This window comes from Protopterus annectens, chromosome 13.part0 (genome assembly GCF_019279795.1).
Source record: "Protopterus annectens isolate FY-2018-M chromosome 13.part0, PAN1.0, whole genome shotgun sequence".
Lineage (NCBI taxonomy): Eukaryota > Metazoa > Chordata > Ceratodontiformes > Protopteridae > Protopterus > Protopterus annectens.
The window spans coordinates 1,352,091,372-1,352,107,633 of NC_056747.1; the positions used below are offsets into that span (position 1 = coordinate 1,352,091,372).

At 43.8% G+C, this 16,262-nt stretch overlaps 1 protein-coding gene across 1 annotated transcript in view; it reads right to left on the minus strand.

The window, feature by feature from the left end:
- The window catches only part of PSMC5 (proteasome 26S subunit, ATPase 5), a 468,796-nt gene that overhangs the window by 125,630 nt on the left and 326,904 nt on the right, over positions 1-16,262 (minus strand). The gene's annotated exons all lie outside the window — the stretch shown is intronic.

Sequence of the window (16,262 nt, forward strand, 5' to 3'; positions counted from 1 at the left end):
AAGTCAAAGCCAACCTTCTATACTCTGTGAAACTAACTTCCAATCTACAAATGTGGAAAATCTTTACATGGAAATTCTTACACAGAGCTTTTTATACTCCCAACAAAGCAGCTAAAATACTGTTGTTTGTTGGAGATGTTCTATGGAATGTTTAGCTGACTGGGAACACATTATTTATGGCTGTAATAAAATTAATAAGTATGGGCTGACATTGGTAAATTTTGTCAAGCTTTATTTTCAGATACATTTATTTTATCTATACACCTAATTCTATTGAATGTAAATGTCACGAATACTATGATGAGAAACAATTTTTATCTCCTATTAACTATTTTAGCAGTGGCAAGAAAATATTTAACTAGAAAATGGAAATCATCTGCATCACTCACCTTTGAGGAGTTTTTATTATTATTGGAAGAATCTGCTCTCACAGAAATAAAAGTAAAGGAAACAAGAATTTACCCCAGGAAATGGACTGATAATTGGGTTGGGAGGGTGGCCTAATGGTTAGATTGTTTTAAAACGCAAACAAGGCAGGGTTTTGAGTCTCAAGGGATAATTGACTAGGCTTGAAATGGCTCACAAGGGCAGTTAGCTTAGTACTAATCTATGAACCTATGAACCTATGAACCTATAATCCTTGGAAGTTCTTGGTTTAATAGAAACTCTTAAAACAACTCATTCTTTATAATTTTATCTGAATGTGATTTAAATATTCAGAATGCATATTGGTAAATAAATAGTTCTATTTCTTTTTTGTAAGCATTTCTCATATTAGGCTAAATGTAAATATTGTACATAGTTATCGATTTTAAACTTACACTAGAATGTTTGTAATATTTTCATGTGTTTAAATTTAATAAAAATATTTGAAAAAAAAAGTGTTACTGTTTAATTTGTCAGCTCTATAAACATATCGAAATATTGTGATTAAGGCAATCATATGCCCCTATGATTAACTATTCCTGTTTGCCAATACACAATCTCATATAACCAAGGCCAACACTGGTGATGGGAACCATGTAAATGACGGCTGCCATAAGACCCCCAAGGCCCTCATACATTACAATGTAGCACTGCCTAAGACTGGATAATTAAGGAGCTCATGTTTTGTAAGGAAAAGATCCTATGGGAAGATGAACACTGCAGGACGCAGTGCCCAGGATACAACCTACAACAGTCTGACTTTACCAGGCTCCATATCAGACCGAACAGTGTTCACTGTAACACACGAGACTCCTACGCAGTATCTGTCATTCCATGTTAGAGCAGTTAGGAACCTTCACTCCCTACAGCTTCTGCTTTACTGCCACTATGGAACAACATCTGGCTTCATCTCAGCCCTCAAGGGGGATTAACCAAATGGCAGAGGCTGGAAATAGCAATGGCTAGCTCCTACCCAGAGGCACAGATACCACTGGAACTGACTGACAACACTGATGTGGAGGTAGTTCTCGTGGAAGTTCAGAGGTCACACAGTCTCATTCTGACAGCTAGGGAAGGTTTATTTGAGAATGGGTCCCTTTGATTTTTTTTTTTTTTGGGGGGGGGGGGGCAGTACCAAAAACAACATGGAGTAATAACTCAATTCTTTCTGGCGTAATGGGACATCTTAGATGGCTTTTTTCTTTATGAGGTTCAATACACTTTTTGTGCTGTACTCTTCTGATGAGGTGGGACACCTGACAAGGGGAGAGTAAGTAGAAGTATGTGGAATGGTGTCTTACAACCTCTGGATACTACTGTTCTTGTCCACTGTTGTGCAGGATGATCAAACATTTCCACAAGTGCAAAGGACAGATGACTACATGTAGACTGCATCCAGAGTTACAAAAAATGATTAAACCAAAAGAAAAAGGCATGTGAAACCCCCAAACCTTACTCAACTCAATGCAACAAGGCCAAGGTTAACTCAATCTAAAAAGAAAACCTCAAATGACATACAAGGTGCCATCAAGACTGTTGACAATAATAATAATGTGGTAGAAAATATGATACTGTCATTAACGGAAAAAATGGTGTAGAGAACACATTAGGATAGCATTCTGGAGAAAATTTCAGGCAACAAAGGGAAACCCTACCAATTCTCCCACAACACAATCACACAAATTTACATCCAAAATTGTTCTTATTAAAGTAAGCAACGCCAGCTGCATGAAATCAAATCAGGTAATAAAACTAATTTCAGCAAGTAGAAACAGCAGAGTATACCCCCATACCCCCATCAACTGGGTACATCTGTTACACTACTGCAAGGGGGGGGCTTACAGACCCCCATTACTACACATTGATAAGCCTCACAAATGTTTTGTGCAAAGTGATTGACAGAGTCATTGTGGAGCTTATTCAGCCAGGCACAGGGAAGTACAACTGTGTAAAAAAGCAAATGTTTGAGAGCTCACAGTTAATGAGCAAAGCACAACTGCAGCAGGCCAAATTAGACTTCCACAGTCATTTATCTTTCCTCCTCACACTGGGTTGAGGTCATGTTCCATTGGGTGTCTTCATATCCGGGTATAAAGGCGCTGCCATCCACCTGTGCAACTTTATTTTTTTCTTGCACCACCCAAGGCAGAATGAGTTAAGTAAAAAGGGTGCCCCCTCCTCTAACCCGATTTGAATGTTAGGGTCAGACAGAGAACTACTCTCTTCCTACAACGCCTAGGCAAAAATAAAAAGGGGGTTGAGCTAGGCTGAAGATCAAAGACGGAGCAGGTGGAAGTCATTGAGACACCTCATCCCTGCCAGTAACATCCCCACAGAGTAAAACGATGCTGGGAGAAAAGTACAGGTACAGCACTGCACACAGTTACGAAGCTACTATTATGATACGCTGCCGATGCTGGGAGAAAAGTACAGGTACAGCACTGCACACAGTTACCAAGCTACTATTATGATACGCTGCCGATGCTGGGAGAAAAGTACAGGTACAGCACTGCACACAGTTACGAAGCTACTATTATGATACGCTGCCGATGCTGGGAGAAAAGTACAGGTACAGCACTGCACACAGTTCTGAAGCTACTATTATGATACGCTGCCGATGCTGGGAGAAAAGTACAGGTACAGCACTGCACACAGTTACGGCTACTATTATGATACGCTGCGATGCTGGGAGAAAAGTACAGGTACAGCACTGCACACAGTTAAGCTACTATTATGATACGCTGACGATGCTGGGAGAAAAGTACAGGTACAGCACTGCACACAGTTACCAAGCTACTATTATGATACGCTGCCGATGCTGGGAGAAAAGTACAGGTACAGCACTGCACACAGTTACCAAGCTACTATTATGATCACGCTGCCGATGCTGGGAGAAAAGTACAGGTACAGCACTGCACACAGTTACCAAGCTACTATTATGATACGCCGATGCTGGGAGAAAAGTACAGGTACAGCACTGCACACAGTTGAAGCTACTATTATGATACGCTGCCGATGCTGGGAGAAAAGTACAGGTACAGCACTGCACACAGTTACCAAGCTACTATTATGATACGCTGCCGATGCTGGGAGAAAAGTACAGGTACAGCACTGCACACAGTTACCAAGCTACTATTATGATACGCTGCCGATGCTGGGAGAAAAGTACAGGTACAGCACTGCACACAGTTACCAAGCTACTATTATGATACGCTGCCGATGCTGGGAGAAAAGTACAGGTACAGCACTGCACACAGTTACCAAGCTACTATTATGATACGCTGCCGATGCTGGGAGAAAAGTACAGGTACAGCACTGCACACAGTTACCAAGCTACTATTATGATACGCTGCCGATGCTGGGAGAAAAGTACAGGTACAGCACTGCACACAGTTACGGCTACTATTATGATACGCTGCGATGCTGGGAGAAAAGTACAGGTACAGCACTGCACACAGTTACGAAGCTACTATTATGATACGCTGCCGATGCTGGGAGAAAAGTACAGGTACAGCACTGCACACAGTTACCAAGCTACTATTATGATACGCTGCCGATGCTGGGAGAAAAGTACAGGTACAGCACTGCACACAGTTCCGAAGCTACTATTATGATACGCTGCCGATGCTGGGAGAAAAGTACAGGTACAGCACTGCACACAGTTACCAAGCTACTATTATGATACGCTGCCGATGCTGGGAGAAAAGTACAGGTACAGCACTGCACACAGTTACCAAGCTACTATTATGATACGCTGCCGATGCTGGGAGAAAAGTACAGGTACAGCACTGCACACAGTTACGAAGCTACTATTATGATACGCTGCCGATGCTGGGAGAAAAGTACAGGTACAGCACTGCACACAGTTACGAAGCTACTATTATGATACGCTGCCGATGCTGGGAGAAAAGTACAGGTACAGCACTGCACACAGTTATGCTGGGAGAAAAGTACAGGTACAGCACTGCACACAGTTACGAAGCTACTATTATGATACGCTGCCGATGCTGGGAGAAAAGTACAGGTACAGCACTGCACACAGTTACCAAGCTACTATTATGATACGCTGCCGATGCTGGGAGAAAAGTACAGGTACAGCACTGCACACAGTTACCAAGCTACTATTATGATACGCTGCCGATGCTGGGAGAAAAGTACAGGTACAGCACTGCACACAGTTACCAAGCTACTATTATGATACGCTGCCGATGCTGGGAGAAAAGTACAGGTACAGCACTGCACACAGTTACGGTGGAGAAAAGTACAGGTACAGCACTGCACACAGTTACGAAGCTACTATTACGCTAAGTTGCCTGCTTAACTCTATGAAGTTTTCATGCATTTCCTTGCTGCAGTCATGAGAAAAGGAACAACTCCTAAAGCTGTTCCCCCAAGGAAGAAGGGGAGGTTGGGTAATGCAGTGGACTGAAGTGTGCTCCTCAAAACAGCAAAGGCAAATCCAGCCCCAGCTCTGTAAATCAAGTCCAGACCGCACTGTCTGCAAGATCCACGGGCTGAGGATCAGGCAGGCACTTCTAAAATATCCTGTGTGCTTACCCCCCTCCACAGAAGACTGTAGTGGTCGCTCTGCCAGTGGAAGGGGTTTACAGTCCCTTACCCCCCCTCCACAGAAGACTGTAGTGGTCGCTCTGCCAGTGGCAGGGGTTTACAGTCCCTTATCCCCCTCCACAGAAGACTGTAGTGGTAGCTCTGCCAGTGGCAGGTTTTACAGCCATTTAGAAATAGTTTGTTTTGAAAATGGTAAACCCTCTGTGGGGCAAAGGAAAGTGGCTCAGATTTTCTCCTTTTTCCTTTGATTTATATGACTGATGAACAGGAAGCTGCATATCCTGGTTCAAGAAAAAGTACAGTTGTGTAAAATCTTACGATAATGCTAGATGTCCTCCTCTTCACTGTTGCATTACTCGTACCATTACGGATCTCCTGCCTAGGGCAACCCGATATCCAGCCAATCTATCAAAGTCTTAGGTTGCTTTAAGGTGAGCTGTACATCACACATATGCTCCTAGCGTAGCACAGGGCATGAAGAGGACGTCCGAACATACCATCCTCAGAAATGAAAGCCCCAATAGGAATTGTAGTCCAAGGAAGACCAAGAGGTAACCAGTACTGCAACAGTAAAGAGATGTACATCTACTGTTATGTTAAAACTTTACTACGTACTTCCATTTCACTGTCACAGTATTCTTAACATTAGGGAAAGGTGCCAAAGCTCAGGAATAAACTTGGGGGAGGTAGGACCAGCAGAGCTTTCTAGGAAGCCATGAAGGATGGCACTAGTAAAACAAGCTCTAGGTCTGGAGAGTGTAGATTCCATCCAACTTGTAGTGCTTGGTAAATGTATGCACAGAAGTCCAGGTAGCTGCCTCAAGAATCAAATTAGTATCCAAACCCTTGAAAAAGCACTAGAAAGTACAGTTTTGTACCTACCATAAATGTAGATGTCCGAATTGGATAGCATCTGCAGTCATAACAACTGGGTTGTCCTGTCGTCAGGCAGCCCTTCAGTCAGCCGGATTCCAAAGTCGGGTCCGGCTGATGTCGCACTTCACCCGGCGTCATCTCTGTTGGTCTTCGGCAAAGCATCAGCCGACGCCATTTTCTTCAGTGTTTCTTGCCCCAGATGCCAGAAGCCCTATAGAAGGCTAAAAATTTTGGATAGATGCCAATGTTTCCAAAAGATAGAGGTAAACACAAAAATAAGCATGTATGTACATAAATACAAACAAATACACCATGAAAGAAATCCCCACTAGCTAGCTATTAGAAGGGTAAACACCCTAGGAGTACCACAGAGGGAAGGAGGAGGGTAATCCTGACTGCAGATGCTATCCAATTCGACATCTACATTTATGGTAGGTACAAAACTGTACTATGTCCTTCATGGATGCATCTGCAGTCATAACAACTGGGTAGAATACCATAGCCAACTAGGGAGGAGGATAAAAGTAGATTATGGTGTGTTTAGGATCCCTTGCAGAACAGCAGTGGCAAACCCTGCTCGGGATCTGGAATATAGAGGTAAATTATAATGCTTGGCAAATGTATGCACGGAGGTCCAAGTAGCCGCCTCAATAATGTCTTTGGTAGCCACTCCTCGTAAGAAGGCTGTGGTAGTGGCTGTTGCCCTTGTAGAATGAGGTCTTATGTTCTGTGGAATTGGCTTTCCATGGAAGGAGTAACAGAATCGTATGCAATTTCCTATCCATTTGGAGATTGTCTGTTTGGAAATAGCTTTTCCTTCCCTTCCTGTTGCATAGGCTACGAAAAGTTGGTCAGTCTTTCTGCTATTTTTGTTCTGTCCAAGTAGTAGCGTAGCTGTCTATGTACATCCAAGGTATGCAGTATTCTTTCCCCTCTGTTTTGTGGGTTGGAAAAGAAGGTAGGTAGGTGGATTGCCTGGTTTAAAGACACTCTGGATACCACCTTAGGCATAAATGTAGGATTAGTCCTCATGGACACTATCTTGGTGGAAGATTAGAAAGGGTTGCACTGCCATTAAGGCCTGGAGTTCTGAAACCCTCCTTGCTGAAGTAATTGCCAGTAGGAAAGCAGTTTTCCATGACAGGTGTTGTAGGTCTGCTGTTGCTGCTGGTTCAAAAGGTGATAGTGTCAATTTTTCTAGCACAAAGTTCAAGTCCCAAGCTGGCAATGGTGGTTTCCTTGGAGGTTTTACATTCTTGATTCCTCTGAGGAACTGCCTGAGCAAAGGGTGTGAAAACAGGTGGATCAAAGCTGTATTCTGCTGAAATAGCTGATGCATGAATCTTGATGGAGGAGTAGGACAGGCCTGAATGAAGTAGTTCGCCAGATACTCCAGAATGTTAGGCATATCTATGTTTGATACATCTTTTCCTCTTTCAGAACTCCAAATGACAAACCTTTTCCATTTCCCAGCATAATCCCTTCTAGTTGAAGGCCTGCGGTTCAAGAATAATGTCTTTAACTCTTTGTGAAAGTTCTGTATTAGCAGCTGCTATGTGATGTTCCATGCAGTCAGTTGCAGCGTTTTAGGTTTGGATGCATGGTGCTGAAGTTGTTCTGAGTTAGCATCAAAGGCATCAGGGTATTGGCCACATATTGTTCGAGACATGCTCCTCAGCAGTGGTACCAATGCTGTCTTGGCCAGTTTGGAGCTATCAGGATTATCCTTGGACGTTCCTCCTTGATTTTTAGTAGTACTTTGTGTATCAAGGGAAGAGGTGGGAATGCATATGCTGTTAGGCCTTTCCAGCTGAAGGAGAGCGAGTCCACTTTCCATGCTAGTGGGTGGAATGTCCTTGTGCAGAATTTTTGAGCTGGTGATTGAGAGGTGATGCGAATAGATCTATCTGAGGCATTCCCATTTCTTTGAGATGGTCTTGAAGATATCCGGTGCAGCTACCATTCGTGGGCATCCGATGTGGTCCTGCTTAACATATCTGCTAGAGAGTTTCTTTTCCTGGCACAAATATTGCCTGTAACTGGATGTTGTAGCTGAGTGCCAGGGTCCACAGCTCCAAAGTCATTCTGCATAGGGGTAAGAATGAGTGCCTCCCTGTTTGTTGATGTACCACATGACTGTGGTGTTGTCTGTCCTTATCATCAAGTGGTCCTCCTTGAGAAATGGTCTGAACTTTTGGATTGCCAGTTTTACTGCCAGCATTTCTTTTAGGTTGATGTGCAGGTGAAGTTGGTCCTGTGTCCACAATCCTTGCGCATTTGTCCAGCATATCGCTCCCATCCTAGGTCTGAAGCTTCTCTTGTGATGCTCTCGCTTGCTTGACCCTTGCGTAAGGGCAGGCCTGGGTTTGACTGGCATGCCTGAGCCCACCATAGGAACTCCTGTTTTAAGCATGGTATTAGTGGGATTTCCGTTTCTAGGCTGTGTCTGTGTTGGGACCATAAATTCTTTAGGTACCACTGTAGTTTTCTCATATGTAGTCTGGCAAATGGAACCAAGATTATGGATGATGCCATGAAACCCAAGGCCTGCAGTACCTTTCTTGCTGTTAACTTGTTCAGTTTTGTTAGTGCCAAGAAGTAAAGAGGGAGTTCTTTTGTTTTTCTGTAGTGAGGAATGCCATTTGTCTTACTGTGTCCAATTCCGCTCCCAGGAAAGTCCTTGTCTGGGATGGTATCAGTCTTGACTTTTGTAAATTGACTGTGTATCCCAGTGCTTGAAGCAAGTAAATGACCCTTTGTAAATCTGTTGTCAGCTTGCTTTTGTTGTCTCCTTGTATCAGGCAGTCGTCCAGGTATGGATAAATTTGAATTCCTGTAGTCTGCAATGGGCGATTACTGATGCCAGGCATTTTGTGAATACTCTGGGCAGTAGATAAGCCAAAGGGCAATGCTGAGAATTGATAGTGCTCTGATCCTGCAAGAAATCTGAGGTATCTTCTGCAGATTGGTCGAATGGGGACGATGCAGGTATGCCTCCTTGAGATCTAGAGTTACCAGCCAACACTCCTTGCCCAGCATGGGAAGAAGTTGCTGTAGGGTCAGCATTTTGAATTTTGGGACAATGATGTAAGTATTCAGGGTGGACAGGTCTAGAATTGGTCTCCAACTTTTTCCTTTCTTGGAACTAGGAATAGTCTGGAGTAGAAACCCTTTCCTTGCTCTGCTGTTGGCACTTTCTCCACAGCTCTCATGTTTGCTAACTCCATTATCTGTTGTAGAGCCTCTGTCTTTTGATTTGGAGGTAGATTTGGCATTCCTCTTTGTCTGGTAAAGTGTGGAAGTGGAACCGGTAACCTTGATCTATGGTTCGCAAAATCCACTTGTCCTTTGTTATGTGGTGCCAGTTTTTGAAAATAAGGTTAGCTTTCACATTAGAGGGAGCTGCTATTTGTTCCCTGGTAGGCGGGTTTAGGATTAAGTCACTGTGGCTGTGTTGATGTAGTGGCAGGTGTTGAGTCTGTGCCTCTGTTGTTACCTTGCCACTGTCGTCCTCTGTAGGCACCTCCTCTGGATTGGTTTCTGCCTCTGGAACGTCTATTCCTGCCCCTTTGAGGTCTTGTGGAGTCAGGAAAGGACCAATTTTTGGCAGGCCAGTTCCTGCTAAACCTTGGGGTTGAACCTGCAAGAAATCTTTAACTGTCTGGACTGATTTTGCCTTTTCTTCCATTTTCTTCATAACCTGCTGGGCAGGTGTACCAAACAAACTTGTTTTATCCATAGGAGCATCTAGCAATTTAGATTTAACATGATCCTGTAAAGCTTGCTCCTTTAGCCATGCATGCCTTCTAATTACAGTGCCAGTCATGGCTGATCTAAGTGAAGCCTCCAGTGCATCATAGCCACATTTTAAGGAATGGTTACTAACTTGCTGTATGTTATTTACCATTTCTAATACATATTTCTTATCAAGAGATTCATCAGTGGTTAGCTTTTTAGTTAACTGATCAAGCATAAACTCTTGGTATTGTATCATGTGAAACTGACAGTTTAAAGCTCTAGCTGAGAGAGTGGCTGAAGTGTAAACCTTTTACCCCATCTGTCTAATGACCTTGCTTCCCTTTCAGAAGGAACAGGGTTTTTAGCTGTATAATGGTCGCTACTGCCTTGGGACCCTGGAAATAGTTTCGGGTCTGCAAGAGGGGCCTTGTAAAGGTGGTGATGAGTATCTGGCACCCTGTAAAATCTGTCTGGTTTGGCAGGGGCTGGGGTAAAGAATCTGGAGCGGAGCAGACATCATTGAAAGCATCATCCACCACAGAGAACAGGAGGTATAGCTAAGGGCCTGTGCTGTGGAAGGTGCAAAAAGGTCCTAAGTCTTTTCTGGAGTCTGAAAAATCCTGTTGCTGCCATTGGAAATGTTCTCGCATGGCATGCAAGGTTTCCCCAAAGGAGAATTCTTCTGGTGGGAAGCAGCTGGAATGGATTCTTCAGCATCAGAATCTTCAAAATTGGAGAAAGGAGCCTCTGGCTGGTCAGTTATGTCTGATTCATCAGCAGAATCATCAGAGGACACTGGCTCATGGGGCTCTGCCTAGGTCTCTTCTCTGGGGGCTGAGAGGCCCTGTCTGGGTGAGATTGAGATCCTCTAATTAATGAAATTAAATCTTCTGCCAAAGTAAGCATTTGAGAACTGGAAGAGGGCCTGGTTGAAGGGGGTTTAACAGGCACTGTTTTAGTAGTCTTGGCTGCTTTAGCCCTGGCGAAGGCCTTAATGGACATGGCTGCTGGAGGCCTAGCAGCACCACGTGCTGGGGTAGAGACATCCAAGGGAATGGTGTCTGATAAGTCAGTGGTAAGCACCGTGGTGGGGAAAGTTAGTGAGGCCGGTTCAAGAGTGTTAGCAGGGACCTCAGTTGTGAGATAGATTCAGCTGTATTTGATCAGTTTTCTCGGTTTCGTCCGGAAACGGCGTTTGCTTAAGGCCGTCAACCGCGGACCGCGGTGTCGGTCTTTTTCTTTGCGTTTTGGCAGAATGCGTAGTCGGAGGATCCGGCGGCATAATGTACGCAAAATCAGAACCGAAAAACTGTTCTGCAAACTCCGACCGGCGTCTAAGCGTTCGTCGGTTGAAGCTTGGACGAACAGGCTGCTACTCGTCGTGGGCTGAGCCTAAAAAGAGCAGGCAGTAAGTGCCGAGCGGGAAATCTTTATGAGGTATTTGTTTCCCACAGGTTAAACAATTATTAACTTTTTCTGACATCGGCTGAGGCAAGAAAGAGTCCCCAACGGGTACTTAGCTTTAGAAGTCTTGGTAGTATTCGTAGAAGTAATCTCTGGATCCGACCGACCGCAGCGAACAGCTTCTGCTTGGCGCCACGCTGCAAGAAAGACTGGAGAAAATGGCGTCGGCTGATGCTTTATACCAAGACCAACAGAGATGACGTCGGGTGAAGTGCGACATCAGCGGCCGGACCCGGACTTTGGAATCCGGCCGACTGAAGGGCTGCCTGACGACAGGACAACCCAGTTGTTATGACTGCAGATGCATCCATGAAGGACATGCAGCCACAGCTCTAATACAATGAGCCTTAACAGAAAGAGGAATGTGACCATGAAAAGAAAAACAAAAAGAAATAGCTTTTGAAATCCAAGAAGAAAGTCTGCATGGATATAGCTAATCCCAAAGACCTGGAATTAAAGCAACAAAGAGCTGATCAGATTTCTGAATAGTCTTCGTGTTATCCAAATAAAATCAGAGTTGTCTATGCACATCTTGTGTGTGCGCATAGTCTTCGTGTTATCCAAATAAAATCAGAGTTGTCTATGCACATCTTGTGTGTGCGCAACACCTTCTCACGATCAGATTGCTCAGAAGGGAAAAAGTGGACAAATGAACAGACTGACTAAGGGACAACTCATTCACCCGCTTGGGCTTAAAAGAAAGATCAATACACAAGGACACCCTTGTCCTTATGAAACACCAAAAGAGGGGGATAAGCTAGAACTGCTTGAAACTCACACCCATCTGGCAGAAGGGCCGACAAAAGAACAGGCTTCCAACGGCAATGCTGCAAGGAAGCTGAAGCTACAGGCTCAAAAGGAGCCAGAGCCAATTCCGCCAAAACAAAATTAACATCCCAGGGAGGCGGAACAGGCTTCCTGGGAGACCTAATATGAAGGATGCCTTTAAGGAATTTTTAGCTTCAAACATAGAAGCGAAAGGAGATGACAAAGGCTGACAAGCAGAGACAGCTGATAAACGGGCCTTAATAGAAGAATAAACCAACCCATGTTTCCAAACAATTTGTACATACAACATAGAACCAAAGGAACATCCATGGCAAGTGGATCCAGGTCATCAGAAAGACAGCAAACAGAAAAAGTACAGTTTTGTACCTACCATAAATGCAGATCGATGCAGATAGAGTGTATACACTGCTGCAGTCATTACACTTGGGTTATCCTGCCGTCAGGCGGTTCCCCAGTCGGCCTGAGTTCCAAAGTCTTGGTCCGGCGTCGGTTGGTGTCGCCTCCTATCGGACGTCAGTGCGACAGGGGTATATAAGATGAAGCCGTCACTGACTGGGGAACCACCTGACGGCAAGATAACCCAAGTGTAATGACTGCAGCAGTGTAACACGATGAACATCTTCTTCCATTTGGATAAGTAGGACTTCCTAGTATTGGGTTTCCTGGCCTCCTGCAGGACCCTAAGCATGTCCTCAGAAAAAAGATGTCTAAGTGGAATCAAAATCCAGGCCATCACCCAGAGTCAGCTGAAGAGTGGACAGGTGGGGATGGATGAGAGATCCCTTGTCTTGTGCGAGTAGGTCCACACGGAGGTAACTTGTGATGATTGCCCTTGGCTAAATGCAGAAGGGGAAACCAATGCTGTCTGGGCCAAAAGGGCGTCACCAACAAGATTTTAGGGGCGCCCTGTTGAATTTTAAACAGGACTTTTGGAATGAGGGGAGGAAGGAAAACACAAAGAAACATCCCCTTCCAAGAAAGAGAGGGCATCCATCTTCCACACCAGAGGACCTGGGACGCTGGCACAAAACAGAGGAACTTGTATGTTCAGAGTGGAGGCAAAGATCTATTTGAGGAGTAACCCACTAGTGGACAATGTCCAGAAACACATCCCTGTGCAGCATCCATTCATGGGATTGCGTTAAGGACCTGCTCAGAGTGTCTGCCAAAATGTTTTGACCCGAGGGAATGTAAACTGCTGGAAGAGTCACTTGATTTTGGAGAGTAAGAGTCCAAACTTTCATTCACTGCTTGAATCTAATTAAGTTCTGACTGAGTGCTACTTGAAACAACTCAAGATATAAATTTGATAAGTGTATTTTTTGGCACTTCTTTCCAAAGTTCTACAGTATTCAAATTGCTTTTACTTGATTGATTTAGATCGTATTTGCTGACTTAGATCGTATTTGCTGACTTCTGATCTGTGTTCAAAGTGTTATTTTTCTGAGTGGAAAGTGCTATTTTTCCTCCACCATTAACCCTGCTCTGTTAAATACTGGCCAAACAACTTGTGTGTTTTATCTGATTGTCTCAAGGCTTGTTAGTATAATTAAGATTCCCTGTTTGTTCCCTCTGCATCCATTGCTTGAATCTAACCGAGTTCTGACTGAGTGCTACTGAAACATTTTTCTGAGCTGATTTTACCCCACACCCTGCCTTTCCTATTGGTGGTCTCTTTTTATTCTTGGTGGCTTTGCAATTGCCTGCCCCTACTGTATATTTGATCTGTGACACTCCTCCCAGTCTAGTGTCTTTAGCTCATTCTACCCAATACGGAGGGGGGAAAAAATATTTATTTTTTGTACTTTATTCATCTGCTTACTTACTGTGTTTGTGTTTCTTCCTACTTTATTACTTATTTTGCTTTTGCTGCCTGTTCTTAAAAGTACTTAATAGCATTTACTCTGCTGCATTTATTACTGCTTGTTAGTAGCCGATTAAATTGTAACTTATTCTAAGCCTTTGGATTACGCACTTGGGCTTTAGTGGTCTGCACTGTTGTGGCAGGACAGGAAGCTTATATCCTTCTGACTTGGGAGTTGCTGATTGAAAGCTTAGTGTCTGTTCTAAAGTGTATTACGTCTGGTTTAAACACTTGGGCTTTGGGCCAGTTTTTTTACATTAAGGTTTGTGGTATGCACTCTTGTGGGAGGCTGGATTCTGCCCTTCTGAGCTGGGAATTTCTGGTCACAGGCTTATTGTGCCTGCTTATTTTAACTGTTTCTTTCTGAACATGGTGCACCTTGTTGCTGCAGCATAGACCAGATTCAGGCCTGCTGAATCTAGCTTTGTTTGTATAACTTGAGCACTGACCCAGGCCAGCTTTTTTGGAGAAGGTTCACCTGCACCCTAGCAGCAGGAGTGTGCAGTTAGAACTTGTCTGACTGAAGACTGCTGGAGCAGTGCCCAGTTTTGAGATTTTTTCTGGCTAACTGGGAAACTTGTTTAAATCAGTTGTTAGCTTTCTATTGTGTTATATATATATATATATATATATATAAATAACAAATTGCATTCTATTCATCAGCTTTTACTGTATTTGTGTTTCTTCCTACTTTATTACTAGTGGCACTGACAAATCTGATCCGAGATATATAACAATAAGTATCTTTTTCTGAGCATTTAAAGAGTTTTTTTCATTGTATCTGCTTTATTTTCTGGAAAAAATATACTTGTTTCCCACCTTTCTAAGCTAGTATAGTCCAGTTTTCAGGTTAAGTGCTGAATTTAGGGCTGTGTTACAAATCTCTGTGTTTGCCCATACCTTACCTGGATAGAAGGAAGTTTCTCTGTTCACCTGTGAGAGAGGGGAGCTATGAGCAGTCTATCTGTCCCTGGAGGAGTGGTTTCAGCCCAGAAATTAGTAGTTTATTGGCCATTTTGGGCTAATTTCTATCTCTTTCACTTCCCTGCTATTCACTTGGAACTAGACAAACTTTCAACTTAAGCACTCAAGCCATTCATTTCTCAGCCCAGCACTTGCTCAAAACTCACAGCAAGCACTTATAAACCGTAGCACTAGACCCTCCTATACTGTACAGGACGACAAGGCTCTCTATTCAACCTTACCAGCCATTCAGTAAAACAGTTCACTGTACCTATCCAGGCATGTCCAAAGGGCAGTTTCAGGTGTACTCTCCAGTCCAACTGGTGAATATGGGCATTTTGAGGCAATGTTACAACTGCCTCATGTACACAAACAACCCTCTCCTCCTACCACCAAACACTAATACATGTGAGAGATTCAATTATACAACCAAAAGTACAGTTGTGTACACTTACCATAAATGTAGACGTTCAAGTGTATTCACTGTTGCAGTCATTACATTTGGGTAATCTGCTGGCAGGTTGCCCTCAGTCGACCTGAATATCAAAGTATTGGGTCCTGCGTCGGTTGCCGTCTCCTCTTCCATGACGTCAGGTTGTCAGAGGTTTAAAACATGCAGCAGACGCCAATTTCTTCAGTTTTTCTTGCCCCAGATGTCAGGTGCCCCCCAAATGGGGAGCAAAAAAAAAAAATGCAATTGTAACAACTTAAACTTTACCTTCATCTAAAAGCAAATACACCACAAAGGCTGTAGAATATAGTGAAGGAAACAGAAGTTCTAGAAAAAAGGGGGATGGCGGGTGGGTAACCCGGACTGCAACAGTGAATACATTCGAACATCTACATTTATGAAGTGTACACAACTGTACTATGTTCTTCGTGTTTCACTGTTGCAGTCATTACATTTGGGTAGAATCCCAAAGCTACGGACGGGAGGATGGAGCTAAATATCATTAGGAGAGGCTATAAGGCCCTGCAGAACTGCAGTGGCAGAGCCTGCCCTGTACTTAGAGAAGAGAGGCAAATGATAATGCTTTGTGAAGGTATGAACCGAACTCCAAGTAGCAGCTTCTAGAATGTCTTTGGTTGGAACTCCTCTGAGAAGAGCTGCCGAGGTAGATGCAGCCCTGGTGGAATGTGACCTGATTTCCTTGGGCACTGGGTTACCATGATGCAAGTAGCAGAAACGAATGCAGTGGCTTATCCACTTTGAAATAGTCTGCTTTGAAATAGCCTTCCCCTCTGATCCTGCAGCAAATGCCACCAGTAGTTGCTCAGACTTTTACAGATTTGGTCCTGTTTAAGTAGAATCTTAGTTGTCTGTGTACGTCCAAGGAATGCAGAATCCGCTTCCCAGTGTTCTGCGGATTTGGGTAAAACGTTGGCAGGTGAAGAGTTTGGTTAAGAGCCATACTGGATACCACCTTAGGAATAAAGGAAGGATTGGTCCTGAGGGACACCCTGTCCGGGTAAAATGTAATAAAAGGCTCTACAGCCATGAGAGCCTGTAGTTCTGAAACCCTTCTTGCTGAAGTGATTGCCAGAAGGAAAGCTGTTTTCCAAGATAAAAACT